We start from the raw sequence: 9,300 nt of genomic DNA on the forward strand, positions 1-9,300 counted from the left end.
CACACATATGCACACATAAGCGTGGATGCATGCAATATAGGAGCACGCACTAAAGAAGCGCCTCTCCCTGCAGGCTCGCCGTTCTGCTCAGGGCTGCGCCTTGGCCATGCCTGACTGTTTTCCTCGCTCTCCTGCCCCTCATCTGAGTGCCCTACTCTTGAGTCCTTGGCTTGGGCAATCAGGAAACAGACAGTCTGGTCTGGGAAGAGCACAGGGGTGCTTCAATGGGCTTGAGCTCACGCCCTGCCTCTGGTGCCCATGGTGGGCCCAGATCTAGACCTAAATATAGCAGGGAGGTTCTACGTTGCCCAGGATTCCTGCTCCGAGTGTATACCACTGTTAGATCCTGGGTACCACTGCCAGATCCTAGGCACCACCATCTGTCAGATCCCAGCTGGTACCACCTATGAGTCCTCATCCGTCGGGTTGCACAGGGACTTCCTTCCTGGAGTCCTTTTGTACTTCCTGTGGAAGGCTACACAATATCCTGGGTGGGAACCTTCCAACTTGAAGCCAACATGTGCTCTCAGTTGTCCCATTTAACACACTGCGGTTCACAACGCATGCAACGTGGCTCTTTCTCAAAGACTGTCCTAGTTAAGGCTTTATTGCAGGAAAGAGACTCCATGACCATGACAACATTTAACTGGGGCTGGCTTACAGTGTCAGAGGCTTAGTCCATTATCATCATGGCAGGAAGCATGGTGGTGAGCAGGCAGACATGGCACTGGAGAAGGAGGCTGAGAGTTCTACATCTTGATCCACAGGCAGCAGAAGGAGACTGTGTTCCACACTGGGCAGAGCTTGAGCATAGGTGACCTCAAAGCCCACCCCCACAGTGACACACTTCCTCCAACAAGGCCACCCCTCCTAATAGTGCCATTCCCTACCGTCCAAGCGTTCAAACACACAAGTCTGTAGGGGCCAAAACTATTCAAACCACCACAAAGATAAAGCCACAGAATTCCTGCACAGCAAGAGTCAGGCCAAAGCCCACGGGGTCAGAGTCATCTGGAACAAAGGCAGAGAGAGTCGGGCCGTGACCAGAGAGTGCTAGCTCCACAGCCTGGGAAGGAGCATGCTTCCAGAATTTTCTTTAAGTGAAGAGCCACTGGGCATTTCTAAAATGATGATGGCCCTTTCCACAGGGCAGAAAGAGAGAGAGTCTGGAGGGACCTCCCAGCCAGAATCCACGCCTGGTCCCCTCACTGAAACCTTCTCCCCTGTTCAGTGTGGGCCACTGGGAGCAGGCCTGTAAATGGTTCTGCCCTTCTGACAGGGGCATGTGCAGGCCTGTAAACATTCTTTTGCTCTTCTGATAGGGGCATGTGGGTTTCCCTGTGGCAGGGCCTCAACTCTGTGCCTGCCTATTTCTAGATCAGGTAAGGCCCTCCTGGTGCATACAGGCCAGGGAATGCTTGGGTCCATCGAGGCATCCATACCCAAATCCTGCCCCTTATTCCTGCCTCTTGACCTCCAGGACAACTCCCCAAATCTGTAAGGAGATTGAAGCTCAGAACAATCGGAATCCGGGGCTCCTATGCAGACACCAGGCAGGGTCCTTCTTGGGAAGCCCCAGGGCAACAGAGTCCCACCAGCAGCCCTCATCCCAAACACACAGTGGTGGGGACATCAGGGCCCTCTCCCCAGAGTCAGAAAGCTAAGGACACTTCCTGGGTCTGCAGCAGAAGTGGGACCTTTTCAACAGAGCCACTAAACAAGAACCCTCTTGCCTTTTGGTGTTTGACTGAAGGCTGCTTTCAAGGAGCCCCAACTGAGTGAGCTGAGGGAACCTTGGGCTTCTCCCACCCACCATTTGGCTGAGTCAAACACACAAATCCTGCTCCCTGGCAGTGGAGACATTAAGCTGAACATCAGAGCCAAGCTCTGGGTGGGCCCCTCAGATAAGTGCAGGTCAAACAGGTACCTATTTGCCTAGGTAATCAGGGGATCTGCACCATGCTTTCGTTTCCCCTTCATCAGCTTCTGTAGAGAAATTTTAATCCAGAACATGGCTTCTCTGGCAAGAGATCTCATCCAAAGACCTTCTAGGTCTGTGTGATACAACTGGAATACAAACAGACCTTTTTTTCCAGGAGACAAAGGTAAGCAGATCTGCGTTCAAGGCCAGCCTGGTACAAAGCAACTTTCAGGTAAAGAAAGGCTTAGATACAAACATGGTGGACACATCTTTAATCCCAAACAATGAAAGTAAAGATAGTTTGTAGAAGGAAGCTCCATGTTTGAAAGTGATGCCTAATTGAATGGCAGAAAAGGTGACAAATCAGAGAAAGATTTGACAGAATAAGATACACCTAACTCTCATGAGAAGAGAGAGGAAAGGAATGCTATTTAAGGGGCAATGAGAGAGAGAGAGAGAGAGAGAGAGAGAGAGAGAGGGCAGTTTTTTCCAGGACAGTAATAGAGACTCAGATTACAGAGAGAGAGAAAACAAGCTAGACACAGGAGAAGACAGAACGAGCCAGAGAATGAGGAGTAGCCAGAAGATTAAAGCAGATTGCTAGAGTTAGTTAAAGGCCAAGCAGAGCAGTTCAGGGGCTGAGAGAAAAGCCAGATCGAATAAGTCAGCTGGGGGAAGATTTTGAGCCGGAACAGCTGAGCTGAACCAGCCCAGAGCTCAGAAAGAACTAGAAAGGGTGAGCTTATTAAGCAGTGAGCCTCGGAGGCTGAAAACACTCTAGACCTAAATTAGATTGTACAAAGGCTAGAGGCTTCCAGGACTAGGCCTCTGTTAGCAGAAGGAGGCAGTAAGCTTCTGACACAACAATTGAACAGGAGGAAAAAATGCTCTTTTACAAGTTATAAGGCACCTTGCAATAACCAGGACTTGGTTATAACAGACCCGAACTCACATAGGCTTCAGTCCCCACTTCTCCCCTTCGGTCATCCACCTGAAGCCCGTGACCCACCAGATGTTCCTAGAAGCTATGAGGGGCTGTGGAGGCTTCTCAGAAGACATAGCACACCTCAAACAAACATGAGGACTGGAGTTCAGATGCCCAGATCTACTTAAATGTGGGACAGTTGTGGTAGCAGCCTGTAGCCCTAGTGATGAGAGACAGAGACAGGGGGTTCCCCAGATCGAGCTAGCTAGCTCGACCAGCCATATTGGTGAACTTAGGCACGAGTAGAGACTGCCTCCGTATATAAGGTGGCAGCAACCAGAGAACACAATCAGTGCCAACCTGTGTCTTCCACGAGCACGCTACAATAGTTGGTTGTTTTTTGGTTGTTTTTTTTTTCAACTTGATACAAGCTATGGTTGCCTGAGGAACCACAGCTGACCATCAGACTGACCTATAGGCAAGCCTGTGTGGTATTTTTTATTAACGATCAATGTGGGAGGCCCTAGCTTGCTGTAAGTGGGGCCACCCCTGGTCCTGGGTTCTATAAGAAAGCAGGCTGAGCAAGCCATGAGGAGCAAGCCTGTGAGCAGCATTTCTCCGTGGCCTCTGCATCAGCTCCTGCCTTGAATTCCTGCCTTGAGTACCCTCAGTGAAGTCCTGTTACCTGGAGGTGTAAGAATGGAATGAACCCTTTCCTCCCGAAGCTGTTTTTGGTCCTGGTGCTATCACAGCAGAAACACGAAGACACACACAGCCGGGGATGGCTGTGCCTTCCCCACAGGCTCCTTTCCTGCCTCCGGCTGCTCCTTGCTGTGCAGTCAGCTTTGCTTGACACAAATAGACCTTCTTGTTTTGCTTTCTTGCTGTTTACATAACATATGTGTTTTCCCTCCATCAACTCTCACTGGATAGAAAACTGTTTTTGAAGAGAATTTTCTAGAGATTGCATATGGCTTGTGGCCAGGCAGGGTCTTCAATCCATTCTGCCAGTTCCTATGTCTTAATTGGTGCACTTAGACCTGTTCACGTAATTATTGATATATCAAGGATAAAGACCTTGTTTCAATTTGTTTCACTTGTTTCAATTTCTGGTTTTATTTTTTCTGTCGCCCTTTCCATTTTTATGTCATTTCTTTCTGCTCTTTTTCCTTGGATTACTTGAAAATGATTTATAATTCTAGTAGGTTATCTATGGTGGTGGTGGTGGTGATATGTGTGTGTGAGAGGGAGACAGGGAGAGAGAGTTCTTTGTCTTATTTCACGCTGTTATTTTTGATACTCGATTTGAGTATGTAGCTCAGGTTCACTTTGAGCCCATGTTCCCCGAGTGCTAGGATTATAGGTGTATACCACCACACCCAGAGCTTTGCACGGAATTTCTTTGTACTTTTTAGTAGCTATTCTAGGTATCACACTATATGCATGTGTCTGTACACACACACACACACACACACACACACACCACTACTCTAGACTCGCCATCGCACCATGTTCCGTGAGGTGCGCTAACCTGGCCCTTCTTCTTTTGCATTCCTTACTCCCTGCTTGTAATTTAATTATCTTAATGTTTACACACACTTAGTTATATTCTGACAGTGTTGAACAATCAAGTGTAATCTAGAAACTCCAAAAGGAGAAGGATGCAGCAGTGAGGAGAAAGATGAGGAGGAGGAGGGGTGGCAGGGAAGGGCTGGAAGAAGAGATTGCTAACACGCCTGTATTTCCGCTCACTGTGATCTTTTCCATTCTTAATGTTCCAAGAAGCCTTCCCTTTGGTCATGTATTTACCAGTTCTGAGTTTTCGCTTGGGGGTCTCTTTCATCTCCCATAAAGGATGGGGATTTTGTTTGCACGTGGTTCTAGCATGAATGTGACTCCTCAAGGATCAGTTCCACCATGGTTGCTTTGAAATCTTTATCACTTAATCCCTAACCTCTTTGTCATCTCAGGTTGGTATTTATTGGTGTAATTTTTCTGCTAAGCTTAAGGTTTGTCCCTGGATCTTGGTATAGTGTGTAATCTTTTTTTAAACTGAAGCCAGGGCACTGTCATATTACTTGGAGACTCTGGACATTTTTGTTTGTTTGTTTGTTTGTTTGTTTGTTTTTATTTCCAGGTGGCTTGCTCTTATCCTGCCCCACCAGGGAAAGGATCAGGGCTCTGCCTCATCACTGAGAGTGGATGTTTCTCTGTAACTTTGACTGACAGCTTTGGGGATGCCTCCTTCTTGGTGGACAATGAAGTGTTCTACACTGAATGGCATCACAGCAGGGCTGGCTTCACTACAGCTTGGCAATGGTGGAACTCCAGGCTCAGAGTTAGACCCAGTCCATTGCACCCTGGAGAGGAGAAGAGGGCTGCCTGGATGCTCTGATGTGGGATGGAGGTCAGGGTTTCCTGTGTGAGCTGCTGGGTGACCACACGGCATAGCCTTGACCTTCACCTTAAGAGCTCAGAGAATACCTTCCAGATCATTACTGCCATTGTAACTCCCCTTTGGAAGGCCTGTGAGGCACCAGCCCAGTGCATAAATCACCACGTGGATCCCTCGCGCCCTGTTACTGTGTCCCTATCATCCATGCGGCTCCAGGCGATAGTGGGCAGGTGGCAGCTGTGTGGCTTCTTTGGGGCTCCATGAAGCCCGAGCTTCTAATCTATTACAGGCCATTGCAGTGCTGTCCCCCACACATCCAGGGGGCTGTAAGTTTGCTGTGTCACCTCACCCTGCCCGACCCCCTTCAGTCCCATCCCTGACCCCTTCTGAGTCAGCATGCCCTGTCCTTTCTGACTGATGCATCACTCTTTGTCATCAATCCTGGAAGACAAAGCCACAGGAGTTGTACATGCTCCAAGTTGGCAGGGGAAGCACAGCAGTCTGACTCCTCACTCAGACAGAACCCAGCGGGGTCAGAGGAGTGACTGATCAGAGGGTGCTCGTGCTGAACCAGCCTGCAGCTCTTCCTGATTCCTGGCCTCCAAATCACAGCCTCCTTGTGGGCTCCTCTGGGAAGATCAAGCTTCACCACAGCACAAAGACAGACTTCAGGTCAGCTCAAGTCCACCTAGCTAGAGACTGGTCCAGTGGGGTGGGGGGTGGGGGCAGCTCCAGGTTCAGAGGCCTCAGATGCCACCATGTCTCACGCATTCCATCACAGAAGAGGTGTGGACTGCTGGGGTAGGTGGCATCTGCCCACCCTGGGGAGGAGAGCTAGTGCCATTGCTCTGCCTCTGTACCATGCCACCCAGCCTCCTTCCACCCTGACAAGAGCCATCTGCCAAGCCTGACCTTGATGATCTGAGACTCCAGCGCAGTACACCTTGGCTCTGTTTTATCCATCTGTTTGAAGGTGAAGCTCGTGAATGTCCCTTTCCTAGATTCTTACTTTTCATTATAAATGTGGACATTTTTTAAAAAGAAAAAACAATGACAGCCAGCAGAGGTCCAGCTGGAAACAGAGGTGAGCTGCTGGTTGTCCCTGACCCCATGGTCAACCATCCTGAAGAGGCCGGTGGGGGCCACCAGCAACATTCAGCAGAGATCCCTCTCTGCCTCTTCCCTGCCTGCCTGATCCACCTGGAGCAGAGGCCTGTGGGACCCCAGGAGCATTCAGGTCCCCCTGAGGCACAGCTGTCACAGCTGAGCAGCAGGCAATTCCCTGAGCTCCATTATCAGGTCCAAGGCTCTGCCTAACTCCCTGAGGATCCTGCATTGGGAACATTTACCCAGGATATCTCAATGGCTAAAGGCCAATATAACAACAAAGTCAACAAGAGCCAGGGCACTATGGCACCACCAGAGCCTAGCTATCCTTCTACAGCAAGCCCTGAATATCCCAACACAGCCGAAGCACAAGAAGATGACCTTCTTATAAAGATGATAGACGCCTTTAAAAAGGAAATAACTAAATCTTTTAAAGAAATACAGGAAAACACAGTGAAACAGGTAAAGGAAATTAATAAAACTGTTCAAGACCTGAAAATGAAAGCAGAAGCAATAAAGAAAACACAAACATGGAATCCTGGAGATGGAAAACTTAGAAAAGATAAAAGAACAACAGACACAAGCATCACCAACAGAATTCAAGAAATGGAAGAGAGAATCTTGGGTGTAGAAAATACGATAGAAGAAATTGATGCAACAGTCATAGGAAATGTTAAATCTAAGAAATTCCTGACACAAAACATCCAGGGAATCTGGAACACCGTGAAAAACCTAACCTAAGAATAATAGGAATAGAAGAAAATGAAAAGTCTCTACTCCAAGGACCAGAAAATGTTTTCAACAAAATCATAGAATAGAACTTCCCAAACCTAAAGAAGGAGACGCCTGTAAACATACAAGAAGCCTACAGAACACCAATCAGACTGAACCAGAAAAAACATCCTCCCACCACATAATAATCAAAACACTAAATCCACAGAACAATGAAGAAATGGTAAAAGCTGAAAGGGAAAAGGGCCAAGTGACTTTCAAAGGCAGGCTGATCAGAATCACACCCAACTTCTCAACAGAGACTCTAAAAGCTAGAAGGGCCTGGACAGATGTCTTGTAGTCTCAAAGAGACCACAAGATGCCAACCTAAACTGCTATACTCAGCAAAACCTTCAATCACTATAGATGGAGAAAACAAGATATTCCAAGACAAAACCGTATCTATAGAAATGTGGATAGATAAACAATATCTATCTATATATCTATATATCTATAAATCCAGCCCTACAGAATACTAGACGGAAAACTTCACTACATCCAAGAAAACATAGGAAATAAATAATACCACACCAGCAAAAAGAAAAGAAGAGAAGAAAGCACAAACGCTAAAGCTACCAACATCAAAATAACAGAAATTAACAATCATTGGTCATTAATATCTCTTGACATCAATGGACTCAATTTCATAATAAAAAGGCACAGTCTAACAGAATAAGTGTGAAATCAGGATGTGCTGCACACAAGAAACACACCTCAGCAACAAAGATAGATGATATCTCAGAGGAAAGAGCTGGAAAAAGATTTTCTAAGCAAATGGGCTCAAGAAGCAAGATGTAGTAGACATTCCAGCATCTAATAAAACAGTCAACCAAAACCGATCAAAAGAGAAGGGGAGGACACTTCATCGTCACCAGAGGGAAAATCCACCAAGGTGACATCTCAGTTCTGAACATCTATGCCCCAAACGCAAGGGCACCTTCATTCATAAAAGAAACATTACTGAAGCTGCAATTCCACATAGAATTGCCACACATTAATAGTGAGACTTCAGCACTCTCAACAATGGACAGATCATTGAGACAGACCCTAAATAGAGAAATAATAATAAAAAAAACAGACATCATGAATCAAATAGACCTAACATATCTCTACAGAACATTGAACATTTCACCCAAACACAAAAGAATATACATTCTTCTTAGAACCTCATGGAACCATCTCCAAAACTGACCACAAAAGCAAGCCTCAACAGATACAAGAAAATTGAAATAACACCTTGTATTCTATCAGACGACCATGGCTGATTAAGGCTGGACTTCAACAACAGAAAACCTACAAACTTATGGAAAATGAACAACTCTCTACTCAGTGACCATGGGGCCAAGGAGGAAATAAGAAAGAAATTAAAGACTTTCTAGAATTCAATGAAAATGAAGGTACAACATACCCACACTTATAGGACACAATAAAAGCAGTGCTAAGAGGAAAGTTCATAGCACTAAATGCCTTCATACAGAAATTGGAGAGGTCTCATATTAGCAACTTAACAGCACACCTGAAATCTCTAGAACAAAAAGAAGCAAACATACCCCAGAGGAGTAGATGGCAGGAAATAATCAAACTTGGGGGTGAAAATCAATAACTTAGTAATACAGAGAACAATACAAAGAATCAACAAAACCAAGGGCTGAGTCTTTTAGAAAATCAATAAGATAGACAAATCCTTAACCAAACTAACCAAAAGGCAAAGAGAGAGTATTCAAATTAACAAAATAAAAAAATGAAAGAAGGGACATAACAACAGTTACTGAAGAAATTTAAAGAATCATTGTCTTACTTCTAAAACCGGCATGCCACAAAATTGGAAAATCTAAATGAAATGGATTAATTTCTAGATAGATACTACTTGCCAGTATTAAATCAAGATCAGGGAAACAATCTAATTAGACCTATAACCCCTAAGGAAATAGAAGCAGTCATTAAACATCTCCCAAACAAAAAAAGCCCAAGACCAGATGCTTTCAGCACAGATCCAACCAGACTTTCAAAGAAAGGTTAAAACTAATACTCTTCAAATTATTCCACAAAATATAAACAGAAGGAACATTGCCAAACTCATTCTATGAGTCCACAGTTACCCTGATACCTAAACCACAACAAAGAAAGAGAATTTCAGATCAATTTACCTTATAAACATTGATGAAAAATACTCAATAAAAT

The sequence above is a fragment of the Meriones unguiculatus genome, chromosome 3 (genome assembly GCF_030254825.1).
Source record: "Meriones unguiculatus strain TT.TT164.6M chromosome 3, Bangor_MerUng_6.1, whole genome shotgun sequence".
NCBI lineage: Eukaryota > Metazoa > Chordata > Mammalia > Rodentia > Muridae > Meriones > Meriones unguiculatus.